This window comes from Mustela nigripes, chromosome 9 (genome assembly GCF_022355385.1).
Source record: "Mustela nigripes isolate SB6536 chromosome 9, MUSNIG.SB6536, whole genome shotgun sequence".
NCBI classification, from domain to species: domain Eukaryota; kingdom Metazoa; phylum Chordata; class Mammalia; order Carnivora; family Mustelidae; genus Mustela; species Mustela nigripes.
Window position 1 is genome coordinate 56,042,610 of NC_081565.1, and position 17,906 is coordinate 56,060,515.

General features: G+C 33.6%; 1 pseudogene; it reads right to left on the bottom strand.

Annotated features, from left to right (window-relative positions):
* LOC132024142 (ubiquitin-like domain-containing CTD phosphatase 1) overlaps positions 1–17,906 on the bottom strand; it is a 153,143-nt pseudogene that overhangs the window by 92,600 nt on the left and 42,637 nt on the right.

Sequence of the window (17,906 nt, forward strand, 5' to 3'; positions counted from 1 at the left end):
TTTGAAAGAGAGAGAGAGTGAGAGAGAGCATGAGTGGAATGAGAAGCAGAGGGAGAAACACACTGCCCTGCTGATCAGGGAGCCAGATGCAGGGCTAAAATGGGACTCCGAGATCATGACCTGAGTTGAAGGCCGATGCTTAACCAACTGTGCCACTGAAGTAGCTATTGAATAATATAATTGAGATCACTATACTTGAGACACTCTCATACATACATATATACACACATACATATAAATTTCAATATAGAACTATATATTTATTTTCATATGTATAAATTATGTGTATATATGTTTGTATTCATAAGTATTTATGTAAAATTAAATGACTTACTTACATATGCCATATATATATATACATGATTAATCTTCTTTTGATGACCTTGACTGTGCGTGGAGTGTTGGTCAAGTATTTTGTTTTATGTCCCTCAGCTGAGACTTGGCTGACGTTTTCTCATGATTAGAATGGGATTATGAAATTTTTGGAGAAAGATCATCACAGAATTAAGCTGCCACTTTCATCAAATAATATCAAGTGCATATACTGTTAACATGATTTCACTGAATATGTTAACCTTGATTACCTGGCTGAAGAAGTATTTGTCAGGTTTCTCCAGGATAAAGTTGTGTTGGGGGTAGCCCAGACATAAGGAAGGGAATTTATGTTCCACCATCTTGTGGAATGAGTATTATATATATAGAGATAGATAGATAGATAGATAGATATAGATATAGTTTTGAAACCTGTTGTGTGAGACTTCTATCTTAATTTATTCTTCTACTTATATATGCATTTACTCATTTACTTTTCTATCTATATAGGTATGTATGTAATCCTTACATTCTGTCAATACTGACACAGATATTTCTAATTCTTTGAGCTATAATCCAATACTCTATGTTATTGTTTCACCCATATTGTTCCAGGCTTAACTGTTGGGAGCTTTTTCATTTGCTCCTGTGACTCTTTAGCATACCCCATCATTGTGTGTATGTGTGTGTGTGTGTGTTGTGTGTATGTGTTTGTCTTTTTTACTTTTTTTTTAAAGGTTTTCCTTACATCCCCTTATAATGCACTCCAAGCTTATCTTGTATATTCACTGCTAGTCCTAAAATCAGTCCACGAACCCTAGTTCCTTTTGTAAGTAAATGATATTAGAAACTAATATCTGGCCATTAGATAAGCTCATTCTTATTGGAATGTTTGCTTTGATACTCTCAATTGATATAGCAAAGAAATTCATGTATGCATGTATGTATGCTAAACTCTGCATTACATGTATCTATAAATATTTAATATGTATTTAATATAAATATGTAACCACACATAATTATATTAATAATGCTAAATTTTGTTCATGCTGACACCTCCAGCTGAAAGTCATTACCATATATGTCATTCTGGTCTCCTCCCCATGTTTACCTATAATTCCATTCCAACAACTAAACTTAACCATCTATTTACTTAATTGTCAATTTCAGTATACATATAAAATAGTTTCATAACTGCTAACCTGTACACTCTTGGGAACAACTATATCAACTAGAATATTCTGACTATAAACATATATTTTTACATTTATTCTTACAGACTCCATTAATTTCTGAAGTTACTTAGAACCATAACTTTTCTCTTTACTGCCCTCACTGAGGTTGTTTCCTATATTTGAAATACAGTTGAATGCTTCTGGCATATTCTCCATTCCATCCTGGGATACTTTGACCAAGTAAGTGATTTTGTTAAAAATTGGTAAATCTTAAAGTCCATTCTGTACAGTCAGATTATCTTGGTTTGCGACAAATGCATAGTGTTGCATGTACACTATTCCAGTATCACCCAGAATAGTTTCTCCACCTCTAAAATTTCCCTTCTACAATAACTTCTCTACAAACCTTGGTCAACCTCTGATCTGTTTACCATCTCTATAGTTTTGTCTTTTCCAGAGGTCATCTAAATTGAGTCATATGGTGTACAGCCTTTAACACTGGTTTCTTGTACTTATCAATATGTATTTAAGACATATCTATGTTCTCGAGTGGCTTGAGAACCCATTTCACTTTATTGCAAATAGTATTTCATTAAATGGATACAACTCAGTTTGTTTACCTGTTCACCTACCAAAGAACATCTTATTTGCTTCCAGTTATTGGTGATTAAAAAGCTACCACTATAAACGTTTTCTTGATGGTTTTTTGGGGTAGCATAATTTTTCAACCTAGTTGGGTAGTTATGTAATTGTACAATGGCTGAATTATAGAGTAAGATTTTGATTAATTTTGTAAGATGCTGTCTTCCAGTGTCTCTCTATCAATTTGTACTTCCACTGGCAAGTAATGAGAACTTCTGTTGTACTATATTCTTTTCACAAAGTTATATCATCAGGTTTTGGATTTCAACCAATTTAATCAATGTGTAAGGGTGCCTGATTTTAATTTGCAACTTCTAAGTGACAAATTAAAGTGAACATCTTTCACATGTTTATACATCAGATATCATTTGATGAGATGTCTATTTAGATCTTTTGCCCATTAATTATTGTGTTGAATCTTGTAATCATTGAGTTTTATGAATCATTCTTTATTAGATACGTGTTTTGCAAACAATTTTCTTCCAGTTTATGACTTGTCTTTTCATCTTCTTCATAACGACTTTGGCAGATCCCATGTTTTTAATTTTAGTACAATCCAACATACCTTTTTTTGTTTTTCTTTCATGGGTCATGCTTTTGATGTTGTCTCTAAAATCTTGTCACCAAACCCTTGTTTTCTCTGGTGTTTTCTTCTAGAAGTTTTATATTTTAGCATTTTTAAAGAAATTTATTTATTTATTTATGTATTTGAGAGAAAGAAAGAGAGAGAGAGACAACATGAGTGGGGGGGAGAGGGAAAAGGGAGAGAAGAAAGCAGCTCCTCGCTGAGCAGGGAGCCCCCCATTCAGGACTCAATCCCAGGACCCTGAGGTCATGACCTAAGCTGAAGGCACAAGCTTAACCAACTAGCCACTGAGGAACCCCTATTTTAACATTCTAAATTTTGATCCATGATCCATATTGAATTAATTTTCATTAATAGTCTAATCTCTCTATCTAGGTTTTTACTTTTAACACAATTAACATAGTCACACAATTTTTCTAGGACATTTGTTGAATAAATGAAATGGTATTTTTGGATAAATGTCCTCTGCATTTAAAATCTCTATCTCATTTCCACATCACCCACCTTTCCAGAAAACTAAAACTACCCATCACTCTACCACATCTCAATTCATCATAATTTGGCCTCTGTTCCCTTATTCCAACAAGTTTACTCTAACTAAGTCATTGATGTTAAAGTAGCATATACTGTTGGGATATTCTATAATTTATGACTTTAGTTTAAAATAGAAAGCAGTTTCTTTCTTTCTTTCTTTCTTTCTTTTTTTTTTAGAAAACAGTTTCTTGATGCAGTTAATTGATTATGGATAAGTGATATTAGCAAAAACAATGACTTTAGTTAATCACTGTTTTGAGGCTAAAAACTCTTGAAAGTGAGAGCTCACTTGATCTTAGTGTGTCCACATCTTGTTTCATAATTTTTAATCTATTTTAGTCAGACACTCTGACCACAGAGAAGAAGAAGAGGGGCCCTAACCCATGGGCCAAGTAATTCCTTAGTTGGAACAATTTTTCTAAGATAAATTCCTTCTCACTGGTCAGTGATTTTTTTCTTTTTTTCTTTTTATTTAGATTTTATTTGTTTATTTGACAGAGAAAGATCACAAGTATGCAGAGAGGCAGGCAGAGAGAGAAAGAAGCAGGCTCCCCATTGAGCAAGGAACCTGATGCGGGACTTGATCCCAGGACCTTGAGATCATGACCTGAGCCAAAGGCAGCAGCTCAACCCACTAAGCCACCCAGGTGCCCCTAGTTAGTGATTTCTGATTATGATTCTAATTAGCCTATGTATTATAAGGTAAGTAATTAGATATAATTTGGGGTTAAGAATTCTTTCTTACACAGGTCTTAACAGAGAATATTTTAGTAGGTTGAAGCTTGGTGAAATCTGATCTATACATCTAGTTAAACTTGGATATTACTTATCTAACAATCCTTGGACTAACAGCTTACTATGTGCATGGAATAGTCACATTTTATTCTGTGCTAATATTGCAACATTCTTAAAAATTTTCTGACATTGATTTTGAATTTTTGTATTTTTAAGATTTATTTATTTATCAGAGAGAGAGAGAGAGTGCGAGAGTGTGCTCACAGCAAGAGCAGGCAGAAGGAGAAGCAGGTTCTCTGTTAAGCAAGGAGCCCAATGTGTGTCTCAATTCCAGGACTCTGGAATCATGACCTGAGCCAAAGCCAGATGCTTAACTGGCTGAGCCACCCAAGTGTCCGTGATTTTGTATTTAAAAAAAAAAAAAAAAATCCCTCTCCCCTATGATAATATTTAATGTTATTTAATATAAAATTTAAAATGTAAAATATTTAAAATAAATATCTGCTTACTTTGTATTTAAATCAAATAACATTTATTTAAAGATAGTATTTAAAATAAATATATAAAATAATATTGATATTTAATGATAAATTTAAAGATTTAAAGTAATATTTAATATTTTATATTTAAATAATGTTTAAAGTATATAAAATTGAACTGATTCTCAACCATTTAAACTAAATAGAATTTTTCCACAAAATTATTTGAAATTTAGAAATTAGTAACCCATTATTTCAATTTATACTTGTCCATTATTAATATATTTTGTACATTCTTGCCTAGGTAATGCATCATTTCTGAATAACACAGTCTGGGAAATCATCAGCTCAGTTAACCATTGACCAATATCAGCCTCATACTCTTCATAGACTTTGAATTCTCTCTTCAAAGTTCTGATAAAATTGCTTTACATTTATATGTAAATATTATATTCCTGCTCCAAAAAATTGTCAGATGAGATGTTTATATAATTCAAACAGAAATTAAGATTAATGCTATTATGTGATATTTACACTTATTATTCATATTTATATTTAACTTTAATATTTTAATTTCCTGAGAAGAAAAGTGATTTTAACAAAATTTAAAAATTAATAACTATACACTTGTATTCAATTTTTATTTTTATTAGTTATATACTATTGAGTAGAAATTGTAATTCCTGGTATTGAAGATAATGGGTGTCTATATTTATTTGTGTGATGACCTCAAACACTGAACATAAGTATATGATAGATATAGATAAAGGAAAACAGGAAACACATGGAATTACACTATTATTAAATCTATGTAATATCATTTCAATCATATCTAAATGGTTTCTTAGTACTTGATACTGTCAAACTGACTTCTATGTACAAATAGAAGTTAAAATTGATTAAGTACTCTTTAATTCTGATTTTATTTGATCTGTTCCTTCTGACTTTGTGTTTAGTGACAAGAGCTGCACATATGCTAGACAATTCTGAGTGTCAAGAAAGTCAAAATTCATATCTTCTCCACTTGCTCAAATATTTCTGCAAATAAATTCACTCCATCTGTTCTTCATGCTCACAGATAAGCTACAGTTTTCATAATGGAGTTTGAAAACATATCTTAGTAATGAAAGATTGGCCTGAGCAAACTTTTAAGAGGAAATGAATATAAATTTAATGATCACTTTAGTGCTAATTACTATTGTACTACAGAACCTGAATTCATCTCAAGGGTAATGTTTTCCTCATATAAAAATATTTTATTCCTTAACTATCAACTAAATCTAAATCTTGACATACCTAATTTTTATCATGACATCTAAAGATGCACACTTTATGTCACTTTTCTGCCTTAAGGAGAACAGATGCTATTATCAAAATGCAACTGTTTTCACCCATTACTACTCAGTGCTTCATCAAGGTTCACATTATCACACATTGTTGACCAGCCTCATTCTGTAATTCGAAGTGGGAGACAAACTTGGATGTAATAATAGCAAAGGAGAAAAATTCACTGTTAGCTGACACACAGAATTTTCTACCCTCAGTATTAGCTATGCAATATAGTGGCTGAGATGGCAGAAGAGAGAGCAGTGAGAGCAATCAGCTGGCTTTCATTCAGGGAGATGGAAGACCCTGTCAAAGACACCAACAACTAATCAGTTGCCGACACTGATTGATGCTTTTGCTTGCATTCAAATCTATCACAGTGACCAAGGAATGTCTACCATTTACCCAGTGGATGGATAAACTAGAGCTAATATATGGCTTCTAAGCAAATAGGTCATTAATTCTTCTTAATAGGTGAGAGCTAAAGCTTAAATTTTCTTCCCAACAGCAACTTTCCCTTAATGGGGGGCAAGTTATAGTCAGCTAAGCAATAATGATATTTTTACAAGTGACAAATTTGCTGTGTTAGATTTTATTTCATCTTGTACTTTGCAATTGTCACTTGCTATTAAATCTATCAAGAATTTATTAATATGTTAATTAAAATGGCTGAAGAAGATAAAAATTGATAGACTGAAGGAGTCAGAGAATTGCTTTTTGTACATTCTTTCCTGGAGTGAAAATTATATTTCTTCATCTGACTTGATGTTAATTTTTTTCTTTTTCATGAGATGATTTTTTTTTTAAACTTGTAGTCATTGAGTTAATTGCATTTTATTATTACTTGGCTTCTAATTAATTGCAGGGCATATCATAAAATGGCTTCTTAATGGCTTATAAATTCAACATTTTTCACCAATCAGCATCAAAAAAAGATGGTTTGAAACACGAATTGTCAAGTGATAATTTAAGGCATAATTAAAAGATATACCATGGTTTCTATTAAAGTAAGTCAAATCTGACTAACTAGGACAAGTAGAAAGAGGTATGCTTTCAAAAGTTTCGTGAGACAGCTAAGAGTGTTTTCTTACTAGTGAGTGCTAGGAAGTATTTAAACCTGACGATTCACAGACCTGTACCCCTGGGCCAACAATACATAATATGCTAATAAAAAAAAAGGTAATAAAAAAAGAGTATTTTGTTAAGCATCAAACTTTTCAGGTATCGGGGTTAATAAAGTAATTTGCTCCAAAATACTTATTTAGGAATCTCTGCAGAAAGAATTTTTTAAATGATAAAAGTGAAACTCATTATGTTAATGATAGTAAATACAGCTTTTGAATTACTTTGGGTCATTCATCTGGAATATAGTAAGATATTACTTAATTTATAAGATTCAAAATTCATGTGGTATATTTTATAAATAATTCATATAAAGTAACTCTAGAATATTTTTATAATATGCCTCATACAGATAAACTAAAATTTGTAAAATATCTAAATTTAAAAAAATCAAGACTTCTATGAAATAGAAATAAAATTAGTTTGTTTAGAAAATGCTCTTTTTGTGCAATGAGTTAAATTTCTTCTGCTTTGCTACATCTTTACATTGTATCCAAACTATTTAAAAAATAGTTAAAAAATGTATAAACTAAAGTTATTTGAGCTTTCATGACATTATATCATCCTGTTATCTAAATGATTATTACACAAAGTCAAAGAAATCATTAATTTGGTATTAAGACTAGGATATGAAATATCTAATCTTAAGAAAAACACTACTCAATGGCAAATACTTGAGCTTTATTAGAAGCCAACAACAAAGAGAGTTCTGCTTACTAATGCTATCTTTATATTTTAATGTATCATACCAAACAACTTTGGAATTATTGATTGCCATAATAATGAATATGGAAAACCAGATATTAATAAACATCAGACTTTTCTCTTAAAAAGATAAAGGAGGGAAACAAATGTTTATAAACTATATGTGGGAATGGATGGAAACCTATATTACCAGTAATCAAAATAAATGAACTCAGACTCAAACTTATGGTAGCATGTATACCTTATAAAGTACAGTGTGAAATATAACAGAGACCTGGTATATAAACTTGGCCATCTAAATTAACATTACTTGGGCCCAAGAAATAAGAGATATTAATAGTACATCATTCTTATAAAATTAAGTATTAAGAATTATCTTTGGATGGTGGGGATATGGGGTGTTTTTTTATTCCTTCTTTCTAGATTCCCTATTAATCAAAATTTATAATGAATATTTACCTTTTGCATTGATGGGGAAAATATATTTGAGAGAAAGAGAATTTCATTATAGACTAGATCTGTTGGCAACATAATTCAATATGCTTTCAGTTTTTTTTTTTTTGTGCCTTCTAACATCTCTTTTCTCATCTCTGGATTATATCCAAGTCTGTTATGTTTGTAATTTACCTATGTCTACAACCAGCTTATACTCTCCATGTGTCTCCAACTGCAGCATAAACTTGGCTATAAGCTGTAGTTGGGCTATACAAAAGAATTTAGAGACCATTATACTAAAAGGCAAAAAATCTGATAGAAGTTCTGAAAATCTTTATGAATTATGCCAGGACTTGATAAGCCCTTTCATCTGAAGAAGCAGAGGAAAGTCCTGATAGTCTCCAGGAAACTGATCTGGAAGGAGCTAAATGATGTAAGGCTGATTGTCCATTTAGAAAAATGCTTCTGTTGATAAGAATGATTGCCAGTTAGATACATTTTCTCATTTGTCAAAAGTAGTCAAAAGCAAAACAAAACAAACAATATTTCAAAAAAGAAACATTTCCACTTAATATTGGCAGGCCAGAATTAGAGGAAGAATTGATGAATAATATCTATTTAATTATGAGCTACCTCATCTTAGGCACATAGAGAAAAACCAATACTATAATTCAACAATGAAAAACATTCATGACAATAAATCAGGCACTTAATTTGATAAGTACATAAATTAATAAATACATGTGGGTTAAGAACAAATAGAATATAAATTTAATTTAAAAACAAAGGTAAAATTACTATTTAAGAAAGTTTTACATTAAATTAGGTACAATTTCTAAAGGAAGGCAGCAGCAACATTTGCTCTGAGCTTGCCTGTAGTCAAAACAAGGAAGAGAGGCGAGTGGGTGGCTCAGTGGGTTAAAGCCTCTGCCTTCAGCTCAGGTCATGATCCCAGTGTCCTGGGATCGAGCCCCCGCATCAAGCCCATGCATCGAGCCCCACATTGGGCTCTCTGCTCGGCAGAGAGCCTGCTTTCCTTCCTCTCTCTCTGCCTGCTTCTATGCCTACTTGTGATCTTTGTCTGTCAAATAAATAAATAAAATTAAAAAAGAAAAAAAAAGGAAGAAAACAAAAGATCCATCATATCCCTGAGAAGATAAACCAAGAACTCAGAAGAAACACACCTTTTCAGGCACCCATCTATTTAGGAGTTACTCCTGCATTGAATCACCAATGGTAGGTGCAGTGCGAATCTCTGTCTCTGAGAGCATGAAGATGGTCATAGCATCAGGAGCTGTGAACATATTAACCAGTATGTAGAATAAATTCTGTAAAATTATCATACCCTTGACTTTTAATATCTGAACATTTTACCATATAAAGGAGATAAAAATCCTATGAAAACTATACTGCTCTTCATGGTAAATGAAATGATAGGGGCGCCTGGGTGGCTCAGTGGGTTAAGCCTCTGCCTTTGGCTCAGGTCATGATCCCAAGGTCCTGGGATCAAGCCCCACATTGGGCTCTCTGCTCAGCAGGGAGTCTGCTCCCTCCTCTCTCTCTCTGCCTTTCTGCCTACTTGAGATCTCTCTCTCTCTCTCTGTCAAATAAATAAATAAAATCTTTAAAAAAAATGAAGTGATACTACATTTTACTTGGTTTTATTTAGCATATGTCAAAATATTTATATTCAGCATTATATTCATTACTTTATATTCATCAGCACAATTAAGAACATGGAATTTAGACTTATAGCACCTGGCTTTGAATTATATCTTTGACTGTAATACCTTCATAACAACAGAAAAACAACATTATTTTTATGTTATTATGTTTTTTCATTGATGGACATATTCATAACTCTACCTCATAGGTTTTTTTATGATTAATTAAGATGATACCAATAAAATGCTTGAAATATCTGAAATTTGTAATTTTTAAAAAATGTCTTCAGTATTTTTTTTTTTTTATGTAGGCTCCACATCCAATGCAACTTCAATCTCCACTTAAAGGCTCCACATCCAATGAGACTTAAACTCACAACCCTAAGATCAAGAGTCACGTGCTCTACCAACTAATCCAGCTGGGTGCCTCATATCTGAAATATTTTAAGAGTTCAATAAGTAATAGGTTAACATAATAATAATGATAACTTTTTTAATTGCTATAAAGTCAGTGGTCAATATCTCTGTACAGGAATGTGGATAGGAGAGTCATTCTTTTTGTGTTACCAAATAAAGAAACAAAGACTTATATAACTATGTGTTTCTCAAAGTGGCAATTGAATTAATATCAGGAATAGACAAGAGTCAATGGCAATTCATGGTAGATTTGCTCCTACCTTTCTGAAGGTCTTGCCTTACCAAAACATGTTTTCTTTCTTATCCAACATAGTGCTGGTTACCAAGAACCCAGCAAGACCTCTTGAGAGCAGATTAACCCCTATTTCCAGGAGGCAGTGGCGCAAGCAATCAGTGGTGTTGTGGCTGCAATGGATTGGTATGTGTAACTCACTGCTCATGTTGGTTGTCTTCTCCTGCTACTCCCATTCTCTAATCTTTACTCTAGTAGTCCTTTTCCGGTCCAATTTTTCCTCCCTTTGCACAGGCCTCAGAACCTGTAACTAAATGTCTTCCTGATGAAAAACTGTAACCCAGGCAAGGGGCTACTCCACAGCAGTGGCTGGGACAGAGTTGTTCTGTCAAAGTTATATCCCCAGATTCTAGCCCAGTGAAATTATCTAACCACTCACTATTCCCACTTAACCCAGCGAAAGAGCAAGGTCTATAAATGGGAACTTCTCCACTCAGTCTGGCCACTCAGTCCAGGTTCAGCTTCTCCCCCTCCCCCCACTGCCTAGGTTAAATAACCACTAGTATAAGCTCTCCTGCTTTTCTCAAATTCATTTTCCATTTTCTAGCATGGAGCTCAAAGTATGCTTTATATTTAATATATTCTGCATGAATACATGCATATTTGAATCAGCATGATGAACTGTGTAACTGAAACCTGCTGGTCTCAATTTCTGCTTAGCACAGAATGGAACATGTCTGAAAGAGGAAGGGATGGGGAGATGAATGTGGCACTTGAACCATTCTGGCTCTAAAGAGCCTTAACAAAGGTTGTTAACCTTTATTCCTGCCTATTAAAATTATCCTTGCCAAATGATTATTTTAGAAGCCTAGTGGTATGTGTATTGCTTCTAGCTCACTGATCCTGCAGGGAAACCCACCATCCCACAGCTGGCTTTGCGACTTGTACCATAGATTAAATTGCTTGGTTAGAGGGGAAATCAATTGCTATTTTTACAAAAACTTCACAAAATGCTTGAAATCTACAATCTAATCAAAATCTAAAAGCTCCTTGTAGATTAGTTTTATTGGCTCGCTTTATACTGCAGAACTGATGACATTTCTCACAAAACCCTGTACTGCCTCATTTCTTTCAACTACAGGGCTGATTTTCCTGATACTTACTGGGAGGAAATGAGTCCTTGAGCAGTTGCTTATCTTCAGGGTATTATTTTTTATCCTTTTTTTTTTAATGCAGCCAAATTATTGTTTCCTATATGCAACATTCTATTTCTATATCCATTTACCCAAATTTATTCATGGCAGTGGATAGAAACAGCAAGTCACCTATCAGCAAAAATAATTTCCTACCACTCTGGAATCACTTTTAAAAGGGTACCAAACATTCATTCAATAAATATTTACTGAATACCTACCTTGTGTTAGAAAAATGCATAATGGATTATGGGAGCTGAAGAAAATGGATAAAAACTTACTTCTAGACTGTCAAAAAGAGACTCAATCCATGTACTGTCTTCCTCCAAATATTTGCATGACATATATATACACACATATATGTCATATATATATATATATACAGAGAGAGATTTATATATGCATGCACATAACATATATTACATAATATCATATCTACCATATATTATATTATATATTCAAATTACATATAATGCATTGACTTGTTACTGAATTATTTAATAATTAATTACAACTCACAAAATGGGGACTACCTCTTCATCCTCCCACTCACTCACGTGAATGTGCACACTGTGGTAGTCAAAGAACTTACACTCCCTTACTCCATATCCCTCAGTGACTTTTTAAATAACAAATGGGTTCTATTCATACTACATGAAATTTTAGAATTGAGATTGTTTTATTTTGTGTTAGTATAAACATATTTTGTCCTAAGCTTCAGGGCATTTTAAAACAACTTCCTTTTAAGTCCAGGCAACATTCAGAGTGTTGGCATATCCATTACTGACCAGGGCCAGATTTAATTTAGATACTTTTAAAGTTGAGTTAATAGGAACTTCCTGCTTCTGTATTTCAGTGTCAGCACTTCATAGCCAACTGATTGAATTATAAACGACTGAAGAAGGTACAGGCATTGCAAACATCTATTTGAAATGTAAATATCTTTCTTTGAAATGTCTTCTTTCCATGACAGAAATAAACTTCAAACAAAGCTTTATGCATGTACTACATGGAAGGATATTTTAAATACTGAGTCTTGATGTGATTAATTTAGTGATTGTTTCCAAATCACAAAATTATAATGATGACCAGAAAAAAATCAATGAATGACTGACATGTGTGGCAGGAAGACTAAAGAGACAGATGGTTTCCGTACAATGACCAAAAAATGTAGAGTCCTTGTTCTAGTCTGAGAGTTTTCTGCTGAGTTAATGCATTGTGAGATTTTAGGTTCTATTTAGAACCTGAGTCTCCTCTGTTGTTACTTATTTAATACTTAACTTCCTTTAGCAGAAAACTTTGCCTGTTTTTCTTGAAATAACACTTTTAGTTTTTGTGTCATATAGATAAAGCTGCACTAAAATGTTGAGTTTGAGAACAGTTCTAAACATTTCCTCAACTTTTCACTAATTTAGGAGTCCAGGGAAACAGGCAAATTTTGTTTTGGTATTACTACCTCATTCAGGCCCTCTCTGTTACTCCCAGTCACCCAGCATGATGATAATGATACCCCTGTTGGTGTACAAAATCATCATTAATTGATAGCCCACCACACCACACCACACCATTGTCCCTCTATCTTTGGAACAACCTTAGAATCTCTATATCATCATGTCTATTTTTACAGCTTGACTTTTAATGTACAGGGAAATTAAACAATGTTCTGATAGTAAATAAGACTAAGTAAAGAAACTACTAATTAACTCTAAATCATTTTGCTTCTGGAATCTGAATCTTTACCAAAAGATACTTATGTATGCTTTAATTGAATAATTAATACCTGGCTCGGCCTATGGTTTGCTTTAGCAATATAATGGTGAGCAAAACAGGCCCTAAGCAGCCAGAAAGTTAGAGTAAATTTATTATTCTTACAATTGGCATTTTTATTTCATATGATTTCTTAAGGTACTATTCTATCTGAATATATTGCATCTGGAAAAGCACAATTTTAACCTCTATGGAACATAAAAAAAAAAAAAAAGGGAATTTTTCGGTTGCTGTTTATTTGTTAGATCGAAATTCAAATCACAAATTATTGTTTATTCTGCCTTTTGTTCAAGATTATTCTTGCTGGATTTGTTCAACAATGTGGAAAAAGTAGATCAACCTCTTGTAATGTAAGAGGCATAGTTTTCCTATTATCATACCAGAGGCTCTCCAACTGGAAGATTGATCAGGTTCTTATAATCTTTTGAAGGGCCATTTATTACAGATATGTTTCTTTTCTTTTAACCAATTAATATATTTATACTACATAAACCTTTAGTAAAGCATAGAAAAACCTGAAAGTCAATCCTGAACCCTATAATTCTCTTATAAATAAAAACTCATTCATATTTTGCTTGATGTGGTATTATGTTCTATATGATATCTAAGTGTAAGCCTATTTATCATGAATGATTCACCTAATTATTCTCATACTAAAACAGTACAAAGAACAGCGGCTACCATATTTTTTTTCAAATTTGGATGCATAAATGAAAATTTTACCAAAAAATATTGTTGGGATTCAAAGTCGTGTTAAATTCTTGAGAGCAGTAGAATAGTTGCTGAAACAGAATGACGTCTTCTTGTTTGCACATTCTCAATCTTCAGATACAGCAAATATTAAGGGGACAGCCTCATTATGGATGTGTGTGTGAGTGTGTGTTTCTGGTGGTGGGGACTACCTAGAGTACAGGTACTTCAGATATTACCATGTAAATACACACAACATATATTTCTGTTTGTGAAGTGTGAGGTGATCCATAATATTGTGTTATCTGTAATTCAAAAAATTATATTTGTCCAGGACCAAAAAGCCAAAGTTAGAGATGAATAAGTAAGTAAATGAATATCTTCACAACACATACAAATAATCACACTTTAAGAATTCAAGTCCAAACACCTGTACAGATCATTATATCTCATAATAAGTTATTCTGTCTGTTAAAAAGAATAATCAATGTTTACATGAATCTAGTATAAAGTTTAATCAAGCATTTTGCTAATTTATCATAATCATATTTTAGTAAAAAACTAATGAACTTCAGTATACAGTTAAAATACACATTGTGTATTATATATAAATAGTCTTATTTAGAACAATACACATTTAGAATAATCACAGATAAAGAAAAGTGCATCTTCTAAATTTTTTTTTATAAACATTTAATATATTTTTATCCCCCAGGGTACAGGTATGTGAATCACCAGGTTTACACACTTTACAGCACTCACAATAGTATATACACTCCACAACCCCACCCATAACCCCATAACCCCATTCCCTTCCCCCAATCCCCCTCCCACCAGCAACCCTCAGTTTGTTTTGTGAGATTAAGAGTCACTTATGGTTTGTCTCCTTCCCAATCCCATCTTGTTTCATTTATTCTTCTCCTACTCCCTTAACCCCCCTGTTGCATCTCCACTTCCTCATATCAGGGAGATCATATGATAGTTGTCTTTCTCTGCTTGACTTATTTCACTAAGCATGATAAAATCTAGTTCCATCCATGTAGTTGTAAATGGCAAGGTTTCATTTCTTTTGATGGCTGCATAGTATTCCATTGTGTATATATACCACATCTTCTTTATCCACTCATCTGTTGATGGACATCTAGGTTCTTTCCATAGTTTGGCTATTGTGGACAATGCTGCTATAAACATTCAAGTGCACGTGCCCCTTTGGATCACTATGTTTGTATCTTTAGGCTAAATACCCAGTAGTGCAATTGCTGGGTCATAGGGTAGTTTTATTTTCAACATTTTGAGGAACATCCATGCTGTTTTCCAGAGTGGTTGCACCAGCTTGCATTCCCACCAACAGTGTAGGAGGGTTCCCCTTTCTCCGCATCCTCGCCAGCATCTGTCATTTCCTGACTTGTGGATTTTAGAAATTCTGACTGGTGTGAGGTGATATCTCATTGTGGTTTTGATTTGTATTGATATGGAGCACTTTTTCATGTGTCTGTTGGCCATCTGGATGTCTTCTTTGCAGAAATGTCTGTTCATGTCCTCTGCCCATTTCTTGATTGGATTATTTGTTCTTTGGATGTTGAGTTTGCTAAGTTCTTTATAGATTTTGGACAGTAGCTCTTTATCTGATATGTCATTTGCAAATATCTTCTCCCATTCTGTCAGTTGTCTTTTGGTTTTTTTAACTGTTTCCTTTGCTGTGCAAAAGATTTTGATCTTGATAAAATCCCAATAGTTCATTTTTTCCCTTGCTTCCCTGGCCTTTGGCAATGTTCCTAGGAAGATGTTGATGCAGCTGAGGTCAAAGAGGTTGCTGCCTGTGTTCTCCTCAAGGATTTAGATGGATTCCTTTCACACATTGAGGTCCTTCATCCATTTTGAATCTATTTTTGGGTGTGGTGTAAGGATATGGCCCAATTTCATTTTTCTGCATGTGGATGTCCAATTTTCCCAATGACATTTCTTGAAGAGGCTGTCTTTTTTCCATTGGACATTCTTTCCTGCTTTGTCGAAGATTAGTTGACCATAGAGTTGAGGGTCTATTTCTGGGCTCTCTATTCTGTTCCATTGATCTATGTGTCTGTTTTTGTGCCAGTACCATGCTGTCTTGATGATGACAGCTTTGTAATAGAGCCTGAAGTCCGGAATTGTGATGCCACCAACGTTGGCTTTCTTTTTCAATATCCCTTTGGCTATTCGAGGTCTTTTCTGGTTCCATATAAATTTTAGAATTATTTGTTCCATTTCTTTGAAAAAGATGGATGGTACTTTGATAGGAATTGCATTAAATGTGTAGATTGCTTTAGGTAGCATAGACATTTTCACAATACTTATTCTTCCAATCCAGGAGCATGGAACATTTTTCCATTTCTTTGTGTCTTCCTCAATCTCTTTCATGAGTACTTTATAGTTTTCTGAGTATAGATTCTTTGCCTCTTTGGTTAGGTTTATTCCTAGGTATCTTATGGTTTTGGGTGCAATTGTAAATGGGATGGACTCCTTAATTTCTCTTTCTTCTGTCTTGTTGTTGGTGTAGAGAAATGCAACTGATTTCTGTGCATTGATTTTATATCCTGACACTTTACTGAATTCCTGTACAAGTTCTAGCAGTTTTGGAGTGGAGTCTTTTGGGTTTTCCACATATAGTACCATATCATCTGAGAAGAGTGATAATTTGACTACTTCTTTGCTGATTTGGATGCCTTTAATTTCCTTTTGTTGTCTGATTGCTGAGGCTAGGATTTCTAGTACTATGTTAAATAGCAGTGGTGATAATGGACATCCTTGATGTGTTCCTGACCTTAGCAGAAAAGCTTTCAGTTTTTCTCCATTGAGAATGATAACTGTGGTGGCATTTCATAAATGGCTTTGATAATATTGAGGTATGTGCACTCTATCCCTACACTTTGAAGAGTTTTGATCAAGAAGGGATGCTGTACTTTGTCAAATGCTTTTTCAGCATCTATTGAGAGTATCATATGGTTCTTGTTCTTTCTTTTATTGATGTGTTGTATCACATTGATTGATTTGCGGATGTTGGACCAACCTTGCAGCCTTTGAATAAATCCCACTTGGTCGTGGTGAATAATCCTTTTAATGTACTGTTGAATCCTACTGGCTAGTATTTTGGTGAGAATTTTCGCATCTCTGTTCATCAAGGATATTGGTCTATAGTTCTCTTTTTTGTTGGGATCCTTGTCTGGTTTTGGGATCAAGGTGATGCTGGCCTCATAAAATGAGTTTCAAAGTTTTCCTTCCATTTCTATTTTTTGGAACAGTTTCAGGAGAATAGGAATTAGTTCTTCTTTAAATGTTTGGTAGAATTCCCCTGGGAAGCCGTCTGATCCTGGGCTTTTGTTTGTTTGGAGATTTTTAATGACTGTTTCAATCTCCTTACTGGTGATGGGTCTGTTCAGGCTTTCTATTTCTTCCTTGTTCAGTTGTGGTAGTTTATATGTCTTTAGGAATGCATCCATTTCTTCCAGATTGTCAAATTTGTTGGTGTAGAGTTGCTCATACTATGTTCTTATAATGGTCTCTATTTCTTTGGTGTTAGTTGTGATCTCTCCTCTTTCATTCATGATTTTCTTTATTTGGGTCCTTTCTCTTTTCTTCTTGATAAGACTGGCCAGGGGTTTATCAATCCTATTAATTCTTTCAAAGAACCAGCTCCTAGTTTCGTTGATTTGTTCTATTGTTTTTTTGGATTCTATTTCATTGATTTCTGCTCTGATCTTTATGATTTTCTTCTCCTGCTGGGCTTAGGGTTTCTTTCTTGTTCTTTCTCCAGCTGCTTTAGGTATAGGGTTAGGTTGTGTACCTGAGACCTTTCTTGTTTCCTGAGAAAGGCTTGTACCGCTATATATGTTCCTCTCAGGACTGCCTTTGTTGT